We start from the raw sequence: 17,359 nt of genomic DNA on the forward strand, positions 1-17,359 counted from the left end.
TGTCCTTGATAAAACACAGTGGACCAACACCAGCAGCTGACATGGCACCCCAGACTATCACTGACTGTGGGTACTTGACACTGGACTTCAGGCATTTTGGCATTTCCCTCTCCCCAGTCTTCCTCCTCGGCACCTTGATTTCCGAATGACATGCAAAATTTGCTTTCATCCCAAAAAAGTACTTTGGACCACTGAGCAACAGGCGCTTCTGCCGCTGTTTCTGGTTCAAAAGTGGCTTGACCTGGGGAATGCGGCACCTGTAGCCCATTTCCTGCACACGCCTGTACACAGTGGCTCTGGATGTTTCTACTCCAGACTCAGTCCACTGCTTCCGCAGGTCCCCCAAGGTCTGGAATCGGTCCTTCTCCACAATCTTCCTCAGGGTCCGGTCACCTCTTCTCGTTGTGCAGCGTTTTCTGCCACACTTTTTCCTTCTCACAGACTTCCCACTGAGGTGCCTTGATACAGCACTCTGGGAACAGCCTACTCGTTCAGAAATTTATTTCTGTGTCTTACCCTCTTGCTTGAGGGTGTCAATGATGGCCTTCTGGACAGCAGTCAGGTCGGCAGTCTTACCCATGATTGCGGTTTTGAGTAATGAACCAGGGATCCAGAAGGCAAAGATGTTATGTATGCTTGTGATCGTTGGAAGATCATTGACTAAGTTTCACTATGTATGTACACTAATGATTTGGCTATATGAGATATATAATGAACTCACAATTAATTATGTAATTTTTTTATGTATTTTATGTTTATCACATAATTGATCATATTATTGTTAATCACTTTATTAATTGACTCACAAAGTATTGTGGGTATAAATGTAGATACTCTGACACCAATTGTTATGCTTTAGAAAGACTGCAATGAGCAGCTGAAACGTTGCACAGGGGAATAAAGCGGGTCATTTTCACCTTTATCCTGGAGTGCTGCCTCTTCTTTGGAAAACTACAACCATTTTGACGACCAAATTGCTTAAGGTCTGAGGATTTTTGCACCCGACTTCACTCACAAGTGCTGCTGTCCTTTCTTTGTGTTATATATATATATATATATATATATATATATATATATACTCTCTGTAACTAGTGTTATTGTTATTTCTGTTAATACTACTGTTCAGTTAAGTTACTGTTTTTTGCATCAGGAGCTGGTGTCCGTCTCGCTTTCCTTATTCCATGACTTCACTGCATCCTGGGGGTCCTTTCCCGGTTCACGGTCTTACATAGCCAAACTTCAGTGTCCCATGTTGGGTACTGCGCAGGCACTGGCGTACATCCTAGGTATGCGAGATTCCCTCACGTCCCGCGCATGCGCACCGCACGCCTGCACTGGATATGTCAGTTTGTATGGTAATCAACCGCTGCACATGACCAGTAAATTGGGATTTGACGTCATTGTCATCCTGGGGAACTGAATCCTAAATTGGAATGTTAGGAACAAAAAGTGATAACCACAACTAATGGAATTAGAGGAGAAGAATATTAATCTGGAGCATTAATCTGTATATTATACAGGAAATGTTACGTGATAATGAGCAGTTTTTACAGCAATGTGATATCATAGACAACACATTTAGTACAATGGAAAAAAAAAAATCATGAAAGAAAAACAGGGCCAATCATATATAGTTAATTCCAATATCCAGACATTTTAGAGACTACCATTCAAGCAATTTAAGATCATTTTGTTTTAAAGGTATAGAAATGATCCATAATCCAAGAAGAGGAGGTAATTGGAGAAAAAAATAACTAATACGTGATACTTACTGGATACTTACTCTTAGTACAAGATTTCCCAAAAGTATGAATCTATAAACGGATTTGATGGATTTATATTAACATATTGGCTGGACATTATTCACACCTTGCGACAAACTTCTTTTTAGATACACGTTAACACACTACTCCAATCAGTTCACCCAGCAAGGGGTTAATTTTCAGCTGTGTGCTTTTCTATTTAGAGCCATGTTTGGAGCCATTAGGGCTTGTTCACACGACCATTGCCCCTCCATTGCCATATTTTGGCCCGCATACGGCAGGTCCGCAATACACGGGGCACCACATACGGATTCATTTAAATGGGTCCGCAAATCCGAAGATGAGGTGTGGAATGGAACGAGTGATTGAATCTCTATATTTTTTCATATTTATTTGTTGTATCTGAATACTTACTGCAGATTGATGGGGGAAGGGGACTTTAATTATTATAATTTTTTTTCATTTTAGCCCAAGGCCACAACTTAACCACTTTCCTAATGCCATACAACTATATACATAGGCGATAGGGTCTTTAAAGATGGCACCTGCTCCAGAGCATAGAGTGGGCCATATCCGCCAGGTGCTTGCTGTTTCGCACAGCAGACAACTGAGGATAATGTTGATGCTGGAGATAACACAGATCGCAGACATTTAACTTAGGCAAATTGCGGGCAGCAATGCACGAACACCGACCGTGGGGCAGCGGATCGCTGAACCATTCACTTTAATGGGTCCACGATCCGGCCGTTCCGTAAAAAGATAGGACATGTTTAATGTTTTTGTGGAACAGAAGTATGGGACTAAACCCCGCGGAAGCACTCCGTAGTGCTTCCATAGGGTCCCGTTCCGTGTTTCCGTTCCGCACCATTTCACATCTCTGTATTTGCGGACCCATTGAAGTGAATGGGTCCACATCCGTGATGCTGAATGCCCACTGAACGGCACCTGTGTATTGTGGATCCACAAATGCGGTCTTCAATACGGCAACAGGCAGCACACGTTCGTGTGCAGGAGGCCTTAGAGATGAGTGAACCATTCATTCAAGGTTCAGTTGAGGTTCACCGAATGTTTGAAAATGTTCATTCTAGTCTTTTAGGACTTGTTACCTATTTATTTATTTTTTTTCCTCCTTCCCCCTCCCCCAGCTCTCAAAAGCAATGACAGTAATAGTAAATTATGTCTGAGTGACTACAATAGTAGAGGCAGCAGAACATATAAGGCAGGATGTTGGTGGTCTATGGGTGGTAATGGTAATAGTGGCAGTGATAGATGTGTTGCGTTAAAAGTGGTGGCAGTAGAGGATTAACAGCAAGGAGTAGCACCAGATGAGGTGGCAGCAGCAGCCATATGGTATGTGATGGCAGGCCGCAGCAGTGGCTTTATGGAGGTAGCACCAGCCATACAGAACATAATTGGCAGGCTGTAGCAGTGGCACGAGGCTGGCGGCATGATGGAGTCGATGGGGCACCATCAGCAAGGCCAGATCTATTCATCTGCTTCAGCCAGAGGAGTGTACATTTTGACAAGTCATGTTTTGGACATTGGTGGAGAACAGCTTGGGTCATTTGGAGATTATCAAGCCCCCATGTTGCTGAAAACCATCTCCAAGAAGCTGTTTTCTTGCTGACTGGCCTCAGCTTGGCATGGCACATGGAGAAATTGCTATATTATGTTGTGCAGACTGAACTGACTGCTGCTGCGGCTTGTGCTGCTTGTGGCGACAGGATTGGGGAGACTCTGTGGGGAGGGGGGGGGGCAGCAAGCACTTGCTCACCATAATCTATAGCAAGCTGCGTACAGTGTTTCCTAGTAATAACGTAATTTAGCCTACCGTTCTTCAGCAGGAAAACATTCCCCCATTTTGCTTTGAGCTTTGAAAGCATGGCTATCCAGTAATCAGACTGCTTGATGTCACTGATACATCTGTCTAAAGCATGCCTGAGAAGCTAGTTCTTTCCAACTCCACCTCCCCACTGAGACAATTGGGTGTTGTGGCTGTTGTCACCATCATCATCATCCACTTGCTTCTCCAACTCTGACTCCTCTTCCTCCTCCCCCATGGGAATTTCTTGTTGTGGGTCCCAAACAGTCACAGAAAAATGTGTTAGCTGTTCTTCATCTTCCTCCTTCATCACCACCTGTTGCATGAATATCAGCGTCTCTTCAAAAATACATATGAGGGGGATGAGAGACAACTGCAGCATGAATGGCAAGAGTTGCTACTGCCCGACATGGAAACAACACATGCTCTCTGCTGAGGCGGTGTGGTGCATAACAAAATCATTCATGGCTTTCTGCTGCTCATACAGATGCTCAAGCATTTGCAATGTTGAATTCAATTGAGCTGGAACGCACATTGCCAGCACCTTGCAGAAGCCAGTGCATATTTTTAAAAGTCTGTGCAGGGAGAATATGTTATTTCCCCTGGGTTCATGGTGGCAAGGATATTGCACCTATTGTTGCTGACCACCTTACCCAGTTATAGTTGACATAGTTGACAGGGTGACAACCAGCGGAGTGTTTTCTGCTTGATGTACTTGAGCAACTCTCGCCGGTGTTGCTACTCTCGCCCAGGCCAATCAGCTCCAACATGGTGTGGCAGCACTTGACCTCACACATGTGATAGGTAGGAGGGGTAGTGCCAACAACACTGTTTCCTACTGCTGTTGGGGACAGGACCGTGTCCATGGAGGAGGCAGATAAGTGCCTACTGTGAGAGCCAGCCCCATGCTATGGTGATGAGGGGATTAAAGGACCTGGCCATGTTGCTGCCTCTCCACTGCTGCTGTAAAAAACTGACCCAATGGGCCGTGAAAGACATGTTACTGCCGGTAACAGATGCTTTACGTGTCCAATGTGGAGTGCAGCTTGCCGCACAGCGAGAATAGCAAAAAGTGGCCTGCTTTCCCTGCCACGTGAGAGTACAAGGCACTAATACAATGGCATGTCAGCTACTACACCACCAGCAACAAAACCAGATGGGGGTTTAGCTTGTAGACACGCTAATTGGTGGCCAAACATTCCATTATATGATGGAGCCAAGGACAAAGAGGAGTATTAGCAGGAGAAGAAAGTAATGATGATGACAAAGATACCATATTGCTTGGAGCTGCCACAAAGGATCAGGAGAAGAACAGACTTGTTCTGACTGGGAACGCTGGCCAGTTGTATTTTCCCAAAGGATTTGGTGATGCCACCTCATGTGCTGAAATAGAGCTCTGGTAAATATGATTGTGTTTGAATTGCCACAGCTTATTTTAATCCTGCAGATCTTGCACTCAGCTATGATTTTGTGTGCCTGCCTTGTGGAGTTGCTAGCACAGAGCTACAGGCAGCTGACCTCAGCGCAGCTCTGGCATATTTCAAGCCCAACATGCCCACAGTGTCAGCAGCATCACCAGATCCTATAGCAGATGTGGCCCAGGCTGTTTTTTGGGAAGTATGTGGCCTTTGCTCTTTATTGCTGCCGCTACCACCCTTCTCCATTGATGTTGCCTCCTCCTCAGCACCCCAATCTGGCTCCCACGTCCTTACCACCATCAACATAGCTATGCAGGGAGCCCCCAGCCTTCTAATGAACCCCCTCCTCAGGGTAGCCCAAATCTTGATGGCTCTCAACACTAATCTTCAACAGGGAGACTCTCTTGACTATCTGCTACAGATTAGTGAAGTTTTGAAAAATTAGTTAGCTGTGAAATTACTGTACATCAGTATTACAGGTCAATAAAAGCATCAGGTTTAATTTATCACCATGGGCTTAACCGTGCAACATCCCAAGTTTCAAGTAGTGACTCCATGACAGTGGGCATGGTAGCAAAAAAATCTTGTATTTTGAGCATCAATAATGCCCGTTTCTCAAGGTCTGTATTTTTTTTAATTTTAAGCCAAAAACAGGAGTGGGTCCAAAACAGAATTTTGCTTTTGGCTTACAAATTCTGTTCAAATCTGATGGAGACACCCTGTGTATTTAAGTTTTATTTAGCCTCTTTTTTTTAAATGTTTCTGTGGGGATTTGAACTCACAACTAGGGTTGAGCGAATCGACTTCGGGTGAAACATCCGAAGTTGATTTGCATAAAACTTTGCTCCAATACTTGGAACACTTGGAACTGAACCCAAGTTCGGAAAATGTTCTTTTACAGTACAAACTAATTTATGAAGTTATTACGCAAAGTCTCGTGAGACTTCGCAAAGCAATAACTTTGGCTTGTCGGAGCCTCCTGCTCCGTACAGTATTCGAACAAAGTTTCATGCGAATCAACTTTTGATATTTAATCTGAAGTTGATTTGCTCATCCCATCTACATTAAAGGCAAGAATCTTCTAAGGAGCCCCCTGCTTCAGTCCCGGCAGATTGCAGATCTTTGAACTTGGAACATTGGAGACTTTAAAGTGGAGAATTTACCGGCTTAAGAGTCCCTGTTCTGACTCCATACATGGATGTGTCCATATATGGATGTTTCCATATATGGAGTCAGTGTTATGAATATGAAAAGGGTAATACCAAGTATAATTTAGACTCTATTTTTGAAATGTTTATATGGGGATTGGAACTCACAACCATCTACATTAAAGGCAAAAACCTTAACCACTGGGGTACAGAGCTCAGTGCTAAGTCAGGTCTGAAAAAAAACTCATAGAAGTTTCTCTTGTATTAAAAACGTCAAAAGTTTCTATAAGGTTTTTCAGCAATGATAGCATTGAGCTCTATAGCCCAGTGGTTAAGGTTTTTGCCTTTAATGTAGATGGTTGTGAGTTCCAATCCCCATATAAACATTTCAAAAATAGTGTCTAAATTATACTTATACTTGGTATTACCCCTTTCATGTTCATAACACTGACTCCATATATGGAAACATCCATATATGGAGTCAGAGCAGGGACTCTTAAGCCGGTAAATTCTCCACTTTAAAGTCTCGACTGTTCCAAGTTCAAAGATCTGCAATCTGCCAGGACTGAAGCAGGGGGCTCCTTAGAGGATCGGGGCCCAGTTTGCCCCCCCAACGCCAGCCCTGCCACTACGTTCCAGACACTTGTCCACATGCAATTTTTATCTGTGGGGAAATATAAAACAGAAAATGTCTTATAACAAACCATATTCCCTAGATGAACTTAACCACCTCCCGTCTGCCCATTGCATATAAACGTCTGGAAGGTGGATCTCTATGTCTGAATGCACGTTTTAAAACGTCCATTCAGACATCGCAGCTGCACGCTAATCGTAATGTCCCCCAGAGGTCTTGTATGAACTTATGGGGGACGAAAAGTGTAAATAAAAAAATAAAGTGTTAAAAAAAAAAAAAGGTTTCACATAATTTTTTTTTTCCATTTTCCTTTAATTCTTGTGGAATGCCTAAAGGGTTAACAAAGTTAGTAAAATCAGTTTTAAGTAACTTGAGGGGTTTAGTTTCTACAATGGGGTAATTTATGGGGGTATCCACTATGTAGGCCCCAGAAAGTCACTTCAGACCTGAACTGGTCCTTAAAAAGTGGGTTTTCGCAATTTTCTTAAAAATTTGAAGAATTGATTCTAAATTTTTAAGCCTTCTAACATCCTAAAAAAATTAAATTACATTTCCAAAATGATGCCAACATAAAGTAGACATATGGAGAATGTTAAGTAATAAATATTTTATGAGGTATCACTTTCTGTTTTAAAAGCAGAGAAATTGAAATTTAGAAAAAAAAAATCATAAATAAAGGTGAAATATATTGACTCAAATTTATGACTATCATGAAGTACAATGTGTCACGAGAAAACAATCTCTGAATGACTTGGATAAGTAAAGGTGTTCCAAAGTTATTACCACATAAAGTGAGATATGTCAGATTTGCAAAATTAGGCCTGGTCAGGAACGGGGCAAATGGCCACGATAGAAAGTGGTTAAGGAAAGCATCATAAACACTATCCGCAGCATCATTGCTGAGGCGCTGTAAGCAGTATCAGCCATCATAATCCGACGTGCCCAAGGATGCATAGACATAAATAAGGACCACTTTCACTATTGCAATGAAAAGAGAATTATTTTTTTCAGTATTAAAACAAAAGAAAAACTATATAAATGTGGTATCGTTATAATCGTACTGACTCAGAAAATGAAGGTCAGTGAACGCTGTAAAAACAAAACCACATTTGGAATTGTTTTACAGATTCCCTCAACATTGTATGCAATATTAAATGGTGCCATTCAGACACATGGGAGTCTTCCTTTTCAGTGGCTGACACACTTGGTGTCTGAGTGCCTTCCCCAGCCTCAGCCCCTTGTGCGTGTAGTCTAGATGAGGACAGCCAGTGAGCACTGTATACATTGAAAGTGGTGAAGGACCTGCGATGATGTCCCTCTCATGCTATCAGTATAGGCGGGGCAAGGCTCAGTGCTGGAGTGAAGTGATATGAAGGACCTGTAAAGACATCATGTGACATGAGGGGGCGGGGCTTCATGTGCTTAAGAAGAAAGTGGAGATGCGTGGAGTTAGTGTGAGCAAGAGAAATGCTGGTAGTTGTAGTTCTTTACTTATACCTTTTCCTTTGACCTCTAATATCACATAGCCATGATACTGTTAGATGTAGTTTAGTCCGCATACCTCCTACTTGTAATGTCCTCTGATAGCATATAATAGCCTGGACATACTGGGAGTTGTAGTTCTCACCTATTATACTGTCTCCCTGTAATGTCCTCTGATTCAAAAGGGAGACAAAATTGGCATATTACCAGGATACATTGAAATCAAGTAGAAGAAGCAGCAGTCAATACAAACTGCTGAACATGATGGACCAACTGCTGAAGTATATCAGGAAACAAATATGCAATGCCTGAACAACCAAGATTGTGCCCTTTTCTCAAGCAAATACCCTTATCCTGACACCATGGCTTTCTGAGTCAGAATATTGAACCAGTGGCAGGGACTGGCCCAGTTTGCCATCAGTGTACTGTCCACCCTTCAATATACTGATAGAGGGTATTCAGCATGGCAGGTGATAAACTAACGCTAAAACAAACAAAATCATTCTTCACATTACATCTGTGAAAATGAATCAGCCATGGAACTGTGAGGATTTTGACAAACCTCCACCCGATGTCACTGAATTGATTTGCCATTGCTGACAATGAGGACTGACTATTTATCACCTGCCCAATGCTACTGCCACTGTCTGCCTGTTCATCATGTTCCATATGGTGCTACTGCTGTTCCCTTATACAGTAGCACATCTCCTGCCATATCCATAATGCTCCATACTGTACTGATGCAATTACTTTTATCCCTACACAGTTGCCCATGTTCTACCTTGTCCATCATGTTCCATACTGTGCTGCTGATGTTGCAACTACTACCCATATATAGCTGCACACCTACTGCCCTGCCCATTATATTGCCAACTGTACTGATGTTGCAGGGACCCTACGATGCACAGTATAACAAACCTGAAACTGCTTCGATAAAAAAATAGCCATTGCTATCAACCAACAAACCTGTTTGTACTCCCCAAGAAGGAATAACTTTGAGACCACTTGCTAAAAACAACAAGCCTTTGCTTCTTCTGATACTACTGTGCAGGCTCGGACTGGCCCACAGGGGTACAGGGGAATCCCCCGGTGGGCCCCTGAGCAAGGTGGGCCCCTAGTCTCCCACCCTCTACACAAGTGCCACATAACACATTCGATTTACTGTGCTACATACATATATTCAATGTACAGCACCTCCACCAGCCTATGTTCATATAAAAAAACTTGTTAAATTATTTATTATATTCGAATGTATGGTACAGTGGGCCCCCAAAATAAATTTTACTGGTGGGCCCTAGGTACCCCAGTCCGACACTGCTACTGTGTGTGCGTTTATGTGTGTGTATACACCAGTAAGCATCTGCCACCACAAATGGATAATTTTTGCACCTTTTTTTTATATTTTAAAAAGCGTAACAAATTCAGCAAAGCGGACAGTTTGTCACTACTGGCTACCATTTGTTTACCCATAGCCATATATTTTGCTTTCACTGTGCTAATGCTGTCTTAGCATGAAAGAGCTTGCAAGAGGTTGGATGCAGTTCTAGGAGACCTCAGAGTGTCAAATTAAATCTGAAGGCCAAATTGATACAATCAGAACCACAAACATTTTCTGGAAATTTGGTCATCTCTAAGAGAGAAAACAAGTAGCAAATTCTCAGTAATATATAAAGTGGTCAGGATTTTGGAAGAAGAATTTTTAAAGCATACCATAATTTTTAAAGCTCCTTTGTACAATCATAACTGTGAATGGAGATTTCTTTTTGGGTTTCCCTCTTGTCTTTCAGCCATTTTATTAAATGTTTCAGTTGCATAGCTAGATGCATTTCACTCAGAAGTAGGGGCCATATCCCTTCTGCTTTATCAGTGATATAATCACAGTTGCAAGCCAGTGTGTGTCAGGCCCACACAGACTGTATTGTGGCCATTGGCTAGTGGCTAGGCCTCCACTCATACCGTTACAGGGTGTCACTCACTCAAATGCCTTGCAAATAAAAAAATTATATTTAATATTTTTCAGTGATATAATCACAGTTGCAAGCCCGTGTGTGTCAGGCCCACACAGACTGTACTGTGCCCACTGCCCACCACTTATATAGGGTGGCACAGTACTTTGCACGCATAGTACCACTTATCTAAAAAAATGACAGGCAGAGGTAGGCCACCCTGCAGGGGCCGTCGTGGTCATGGTGCTGTGATTTCCACTGGCCCTGGAATAATGCCCAGTGTTCAGAGGCCACGTATGCTGAACCCAAAAAACTCAGAGAAAATAGTTGACTGTCTTACACAGGACACCCAATCTTCAACAGCTTCCACTAAGAACCTTGACACACCATCCTCCTCCAGCTCAGCTTTGGTCACCTGCTCTCAAGTTACCACTCTCCCGCCAACCGCCACCACCACCACTACCACCACAGACACCACAGCCGCTTCATTTGATCCCTCAGCGGAGTTATTTACACATCAGTTGGATGAAATTATTGATGCGCAACCATTATTGCCAGAGAATGTAGATAACAGGGATATGTCTCAGTCAGGCAGCATTACACACATGGACGTACAGTGTGATCATGATGATAATGTTGTACCCGCTGCTGCTTCCTTTGCTGAGGTGTCAGATACAAGTGAAGTGGTCGATGATGACGATGTGTCCGTGGATGCCACGTGGGTGCCTGCTCGAAGAGAAGAAGAAGAGGGGGAAAGGTCAGAAGGGGAGACAGAGAGAAGGAGGAGACGAGTTGGAAGCAGGGGAAGGTCGTTGCAAGGAGCTAGTGACACAGTCAGATAGCATGTATCAGCATCCGGGGTCAGCCAGACAGCACGCCAATCAAAGCATGCTGTTGCCACCACCAGAATGCCGTCATTGCAAAGCTCAGCAGTGTGGCATTTTTTGTGTGTGTCTGCCTCTGACAACAGCGATGCCATTTGCAATGTGTGCCAAAAGAAACTGAGTCGTGAGAAATCCAACACCCACCTAGGTAAACTGCTTTGCGAAGGCACGTGATCGCACATCACAAATGCCTATGGGATCAACACATGTTGACGAGTAGAAGCAGCAAACAAGCTCAACGCCACCATCCTCCTCCTGGTCCAGCATCTTCAGCCACGTCAACCACTGCTGTCCTCCTTGCCCCCTCTCAACCACCCACCACTCCGCCTCTCACCTTCAGCAGTTCCATCTCATCTGCCCACAGTCAGGTGTCTGTAAAGGAAATGTTTGAGCGCAAGAAGCCAATGTCACAGAGTCACCCCCTTGCCCGGCATCTGACAGCTGGCTTGACGGAACTCTTAGCCCGCCAGCATTTACCATACCAGCTGGTGGAGTCTGAGGCCTTCAAAAAATTTGTCGCTATTGGGACACCACAGTGGAAGGCACCCGGACAAATTTTTTTTTCAAAAAAGGCAATCACAAACCTCTACTCAGTGATTGAAAAGGAAGTCATGGCATCTCTGGCATACAGTGTTGGGGCAAGGGTCCATCTGACCACTGATACCTGGTCTGCAAAACACGGTCAGGGCAGGTATATCACCTAAACTGCGCATTGGGTCAACCTGCTGACGGCTGCCAAGCATGGTGACACCGCCACGACTTGCAGGCAGGCCTACTGCCTACTGCCACCTCCTCTACTCCTCCTACTCCATTCTCTTCCATAACTTCCTCGGCTGAGTCCTCTTCTGCTGCGGCGTCTGGCTGCACATCAACTGAATCCCCCCAGCTCCCCAGGGGCTATTCCACATCCCGGATACGACAGTGTCACGCTGTCTTGGGGTTGACTTGCCTGAAAGCAGAGAGCCACACCGGAACAGCACTTCTGTCCGCCCTGAACGCACAGGTGGATCAGTGGCTGACCCCGCACCAACTGGAGATCGGCAAAGTGGTGTGTGACAATGGAAGCAATTTGTTGGCGGCATTGAATTTGGGCAAGTTGTCACATGTGCCGTGCATGGCACATGTGTTGAATCTCATTGTGCAACGCTTTGTGTCTAAGTACCCAGGCTTACAGGATGTCCTCAAGCAGGCCAGGAAGGTGTGTGGCCATTTCAGGCGTTCCTACACGGCCATGGTGCACTTTTCAGACATTCAGCACCGAAACAACATGCCAGTGAGGCGCTTGATTTGCGACAGCCCGACACGTTGGAATTTAACACTCCTAATGTTTGACCGCCTGTTCCAAAAAGAAAAAGCAGTCAACGAGTATTTGCATGACTGGGGTGCCAGGACAGCCTCTGCGTAGCTGGGAATTTTTTTGCCACGTTACTGGACGCTCATGCGCAATGCCTGTAGGCTCATGCGTCCTTTTGAGAAGGTGACAAACCTAGTCAGTCGCACCGAAGGCACCATCAGTGACCTCATCCCATTTGTTTTCTTCCTGGAGCGTGCCCTGCGAAGAGTGCTGGATTAGGCTGTAGATGAGCGTGAAGAGGAAGAGGAAGAGTTGTGGTCACCATCACCACCAGAAACAGCCTTGTCATCCTCGCTTGCCGGACCTGCGGCAACGCTGCAAGAGGATTATGAGGAAGCGGAGTCAGAGGAGGAATGTGGCTTTGAGGAGGACAAAGACCAACCACAGCAGGCATCCAACCAGGGTGCTCGTTGTTGTCACCTATCTACGCTACTAGACCCCCGGTATAAGCAGAAAGTCACAGAAATGTTACCAAATTACCGACAGTCAGAAAGGATGCAGCAGTTCAAAACCAAACAAAAAAATATGCTTTACACAGCTTTTAAGGGGGATGTCACAGCACAACGGCTCTACGGATCTAACTGGGGAAGAGGTGAAAGTAATCCTCTTCCTACCACGACAACGACGGCAAGGACAGGACGCTTTACAGATGTGTTGTTGATGGAGGACATGCAGAGCTTTTTCAGTCCTACGCATCGCCACAGGCCTTCGGGGTCCACCCTCAGAGAATGACTCGACCGACAGGTAGCAGACTACCTCGCCTTAACTGCAGATATCGACACTCTGCGGGTGAACCCCTTGACTATTGGGTGTGCAGGCTTGACCTGTGGCCTGAGCTATCCCAGTTTGCGATAGAACTTCTGGCCTGCCCCGCTTCAAGTGTCCTGTCAGAAAGAACCTTCAGTGCAGCAAGAGGCATTGTCACTGACAAGAGAAGTCGCCTCGGTCAAAAAAGTGTTGATTATCTCACCTTCATTAAGATGAATGAGGCATGGAACCTGAAGGGACTGACAGTGGGGGATACGTTTGACTAACAAAAGGCCTGATGACATGCCTTGGCCTCAAAATGGTCCCCACGCTGCTGTATTTAATGTCTGCATACCAGATGACTTTCGTGAATTCTCCGCCACCAACTAGGGTTCAAGCCTCAATGTTTTAGTCACCTTTCTGCCTGAAAAAACATCAATTTTTCCTGCCGCTGCTACAGCAGCGGCTGCAACAATACCTGATTTTTCTGGCATGTGTACATGCCTAATTTTTCTGGCCTCTAGTGCTGCACTGTGGCTGCAAAAACAAAACCAAAAAAAGGGCACATACATGTGTCAATTCCCCTTCATGATCGGTACCTTGTTGTGGTGAAGGGGCTTGCGTTTCACAATGAAGCGATCATCCCCTCTATGAGTGTGTTGGCAATGTTGCCACACCCCAGATATGGCTGTTGCTTCATTATGATCAGACTAATAGCGATCGGCTGGATAATTTTTCATAGAAAAAACATTATTTTTCTTTTTTTTTTTAAGTTGTATGGGTTTTTAATACATAAAATAAAAAAAACATAATAAAGTCTCTTAATAGTTTATTAGAAATAATGCAGACAATTTAAAAAATCCCCATCAATTCCAATACAAAGCAAGTACAGAGCTCAGAACTAAATTATTTCAGGATGTCGTTAATTTGACAATGATTAATCAATTCGACACACGTCCCCGTATAGGGGACGCAACAGGGATTAAACTGATAGGAATAGTACTAGTTAAGGGCTCTTTCACATCTGCGTTCTTTTCTTCTGGCATAGAGTTCCGTAGTTGGGGCTCTATGCCGGAAGAATCCTGATCAGTTTTATCCTAATGCATTCTGAATGGAGTGAAATCCGTTCAGAATGCATCAGGATGTCTTCAGTTCCGGAACGTTTTTTGGTTGGAGAAAATACCGCAGCATGCTGCGCTTTTTGCTCCGGCCAAAAATCCTGAAGACTTGCCGCAAGGCCGGATCCGGAATTAATGCCCATTGAAAGGCATTGATCCGGATCCGGACTTAAGCAAAACGTTGTTTCGGCGCATTGCCGGATCCGACGTTTAGCTTTTTTAGAGTGGCTACCATGGCTGCCAGGACGCTAAAGTCCCGGCAGCCATGGTAAAGTGTAGTGGGGAGCGGGGGAGCAGTATACTTACCGTCCGTGTGGCTCCCGGGGCGCTCCCACGCGCATGGATGACGTGATCGCATGGCACGTCATCCATGTGCATGGGGCGCTCTGACGTCATTCTGGAGCGCCCCGGGAGCCGCATGGACTGTAGGTATACCGCTCCCCCGCTCCCCGCTCCCACTATGGCAACTAGGACTTTAATAGCATCCTGGCTGCCATAGTAACACTGAACGCATTTTGAAGACGGATCCGTCTTCAAATGCTTTCAGTACACTTGCGTTTTTCCGGATCCGGCGTGTAATTCCGGCAAGTGGAGTACACGCCGGATCCGGACAACGCAAGTGTGAAAGAGGCCTAAGACACCACTCATATAGGGTGTCACAGCACATTGCTCGGTGCATGCGCAGTGCCCCAACTTGGGAGTAAGAGGACCGACCAAGCTGCTTTTTCCATCTCCCGGTTTCTAAAATAAATTCAGTTTGGTGTATCAGAGTTTGGTCTGTCACTGTGAAGGCAGTCGAAGGTACCCAGCCTAAATTTTTTTTCACAAAAGGCAATCCCTGATATGGGACGTAACAGGGATTAAACTGATGAGAATAGTACTACAGAAAATACCACTCATATCGGGTGTGACAGTAAATTGCACGGCGCAGACGCAGTGACCGTGGCGTGGATTCAAACAAAGGGGAGGGAGCCAACGTTTTTTTAACCATCTCCCCGTTCGAAAAATCTATTTAATAAATAGACGCCAGATTGGGGACGTCACGTAACAGGGATTAAACTGATGAGAATAGTACTACAGAAAATACCACTCATATCGGGTGTGACAATAAATTGCACGGCGCAGACGCAGTGACCGTGGCGTGGATTCAAACAAAGGGGAAGGAGCCAGCGTTTTTTTTTTAACGATCTCCCCGTTCAAAAAATCAGTTTAATAAATGGACCCGAGATTAGGGACGTCACGTAACAGGGATTAAACGAATGAGAATAGTACTACAGAAAATACCACTCATATCGGGTGTGACAGTAAATTGCATGGCGCAGACGCAGTGACCGTGGCGTGGATTCAAACAAAGGGGAGGGAGCAAGCGTTTTTTTAACCATCTCCCCGTTCGAAAAATCAATTCAATTCACCTTTCGGGGACCCTTGGTGTTGTACGTGGCTGGGTGGAGGAATAAACCTTCAATGACATCAACGGGACATGGCTAGCTTGGTATCCAACCTTGTGCAAATGGGAAGTTTGCGGTTGGGCAAATGGACTGTTTGCGGTTGTTTGCGGTGCATTAAAAGGGGAGTTTGGTCTGTCAATGTCTGTGAAGCGGGCGTAACCCTTACACTTCCTGATCGATACAACATCATACCTGATCGTATACACACTGTATGTTTTAAACCACGTTGTTCAAAAAAATGTAGGATTGTTAGGTGATTTATGCCCTTTATGGATTAAAATCCAACTCTGCGTCAACTATGTAATTTTTCATGGGAGTTTTGCCATGGATCCCCCTCCGGCATGCCACAGTCCAGGTGTTAGTCCCCTTGAAACAACTTTTCCATCACTACTGTGGCTAGAAAGAGTCCCTGTGGGTTTTAAAATTCGCCTGCCTATTGAAGTCGCTGTTCGCGAACATTTGCAGAAATTTGCGTTCGCCATTTGCGAACGGAAAATTTTATGTTTGCAACATCTCTAATAACCAATATAAACAGGGAAATTATGATCTCACTGTCTCTAGTGAGACAGCATCTGAAATGCTGTGTTTAGATCTTGGGACCTCACCTACAAAAACACGTTAATAAAATAGAATTTTTTAATGTGGTAAATGTTGAAGGTTCAGAAGGGAATTATATTTAATACGAAGCTAAATATTAAAGAACAAAGGGGCACAATCTGAAATCTGCTGGGGGTAGATCAGATGCAATGACAGAAAATAACATTTTACTTAATAAGCAGAAGATGCTTGGAAGAAACTTGCAGCAGATGTAGTTGGGAAATCAACAGTAAGTTAAATATGCATGGGATAACATATTTTTATCCAAAGCAAATTTAGAAAGGGAATTATATAAGGACAGATTAGATGGACTATGAGGTCATTTCTGCTATCACTATTCTATCTTTCTATATCTTTCTGAATAGAAGGTAATATTCATCAATGGAGTATTTGCTTAAATAAACTTTTTTTGAAATGTCAACTAGAACTCCACTTTAAGCAGGATAATGGAATAGACAATGTTCTATAACTAACCAAGATACCTAGCATTTGTTTACCTTAAAGGGGTTGTCCAGGTGGTAGACATTGATTATCTGTTCTTAGGATAGGTCATTAATATAAATTTGGTGGGAGGCTGACACTCAGCACTCTCATCGATCAGCTGTTCTCAGCAGCTGCCTGCTCCTGCCTTAATAGAGTGGAGCAGGAAGCAGAAAGTTCCATCCACTGTGCATTGAATGTGCTAGGTTACTACAGATCATTTCCCATTTAAGTAAATGGGAGCTGAGCTCCAGTAACCCTACAAAGCCACTACATAGTGGGCAGAGCTTTCTACTTCTGGTTTCATTCTCTGTTAGTTCTGGTGCAGGCAAATGCTGAGAACAGTTGAACCATGCTGGGTGTTAAACCAAAATTATCTGATATTGATTAACTATCCTGAGAATAGGTCATCAATATCTAGAATTCAGGCAACTGCTTTAATTATTGCCAAGTTTTCTATGTGCTATTAAACTTAAAGATTATAATTTTCTTATTTTTTTTAAAATGCTCTGTGTACA

Source organism: Bufo gargarizans, chromosome 4 (assembly GCF_014858855.1).
Source record: "Bufo gargarizans isolate SCDJY-AF-19 chromosome 4, ASM1485885v1, whole genome shotgun sequence".
Taxonomy (NCBI): domain Eukaryota; kingdom Metazoa; phylum Chordata; class Amphibia; order Anura; family Bufonidae; genus Bufo; species Bufo gargarizans.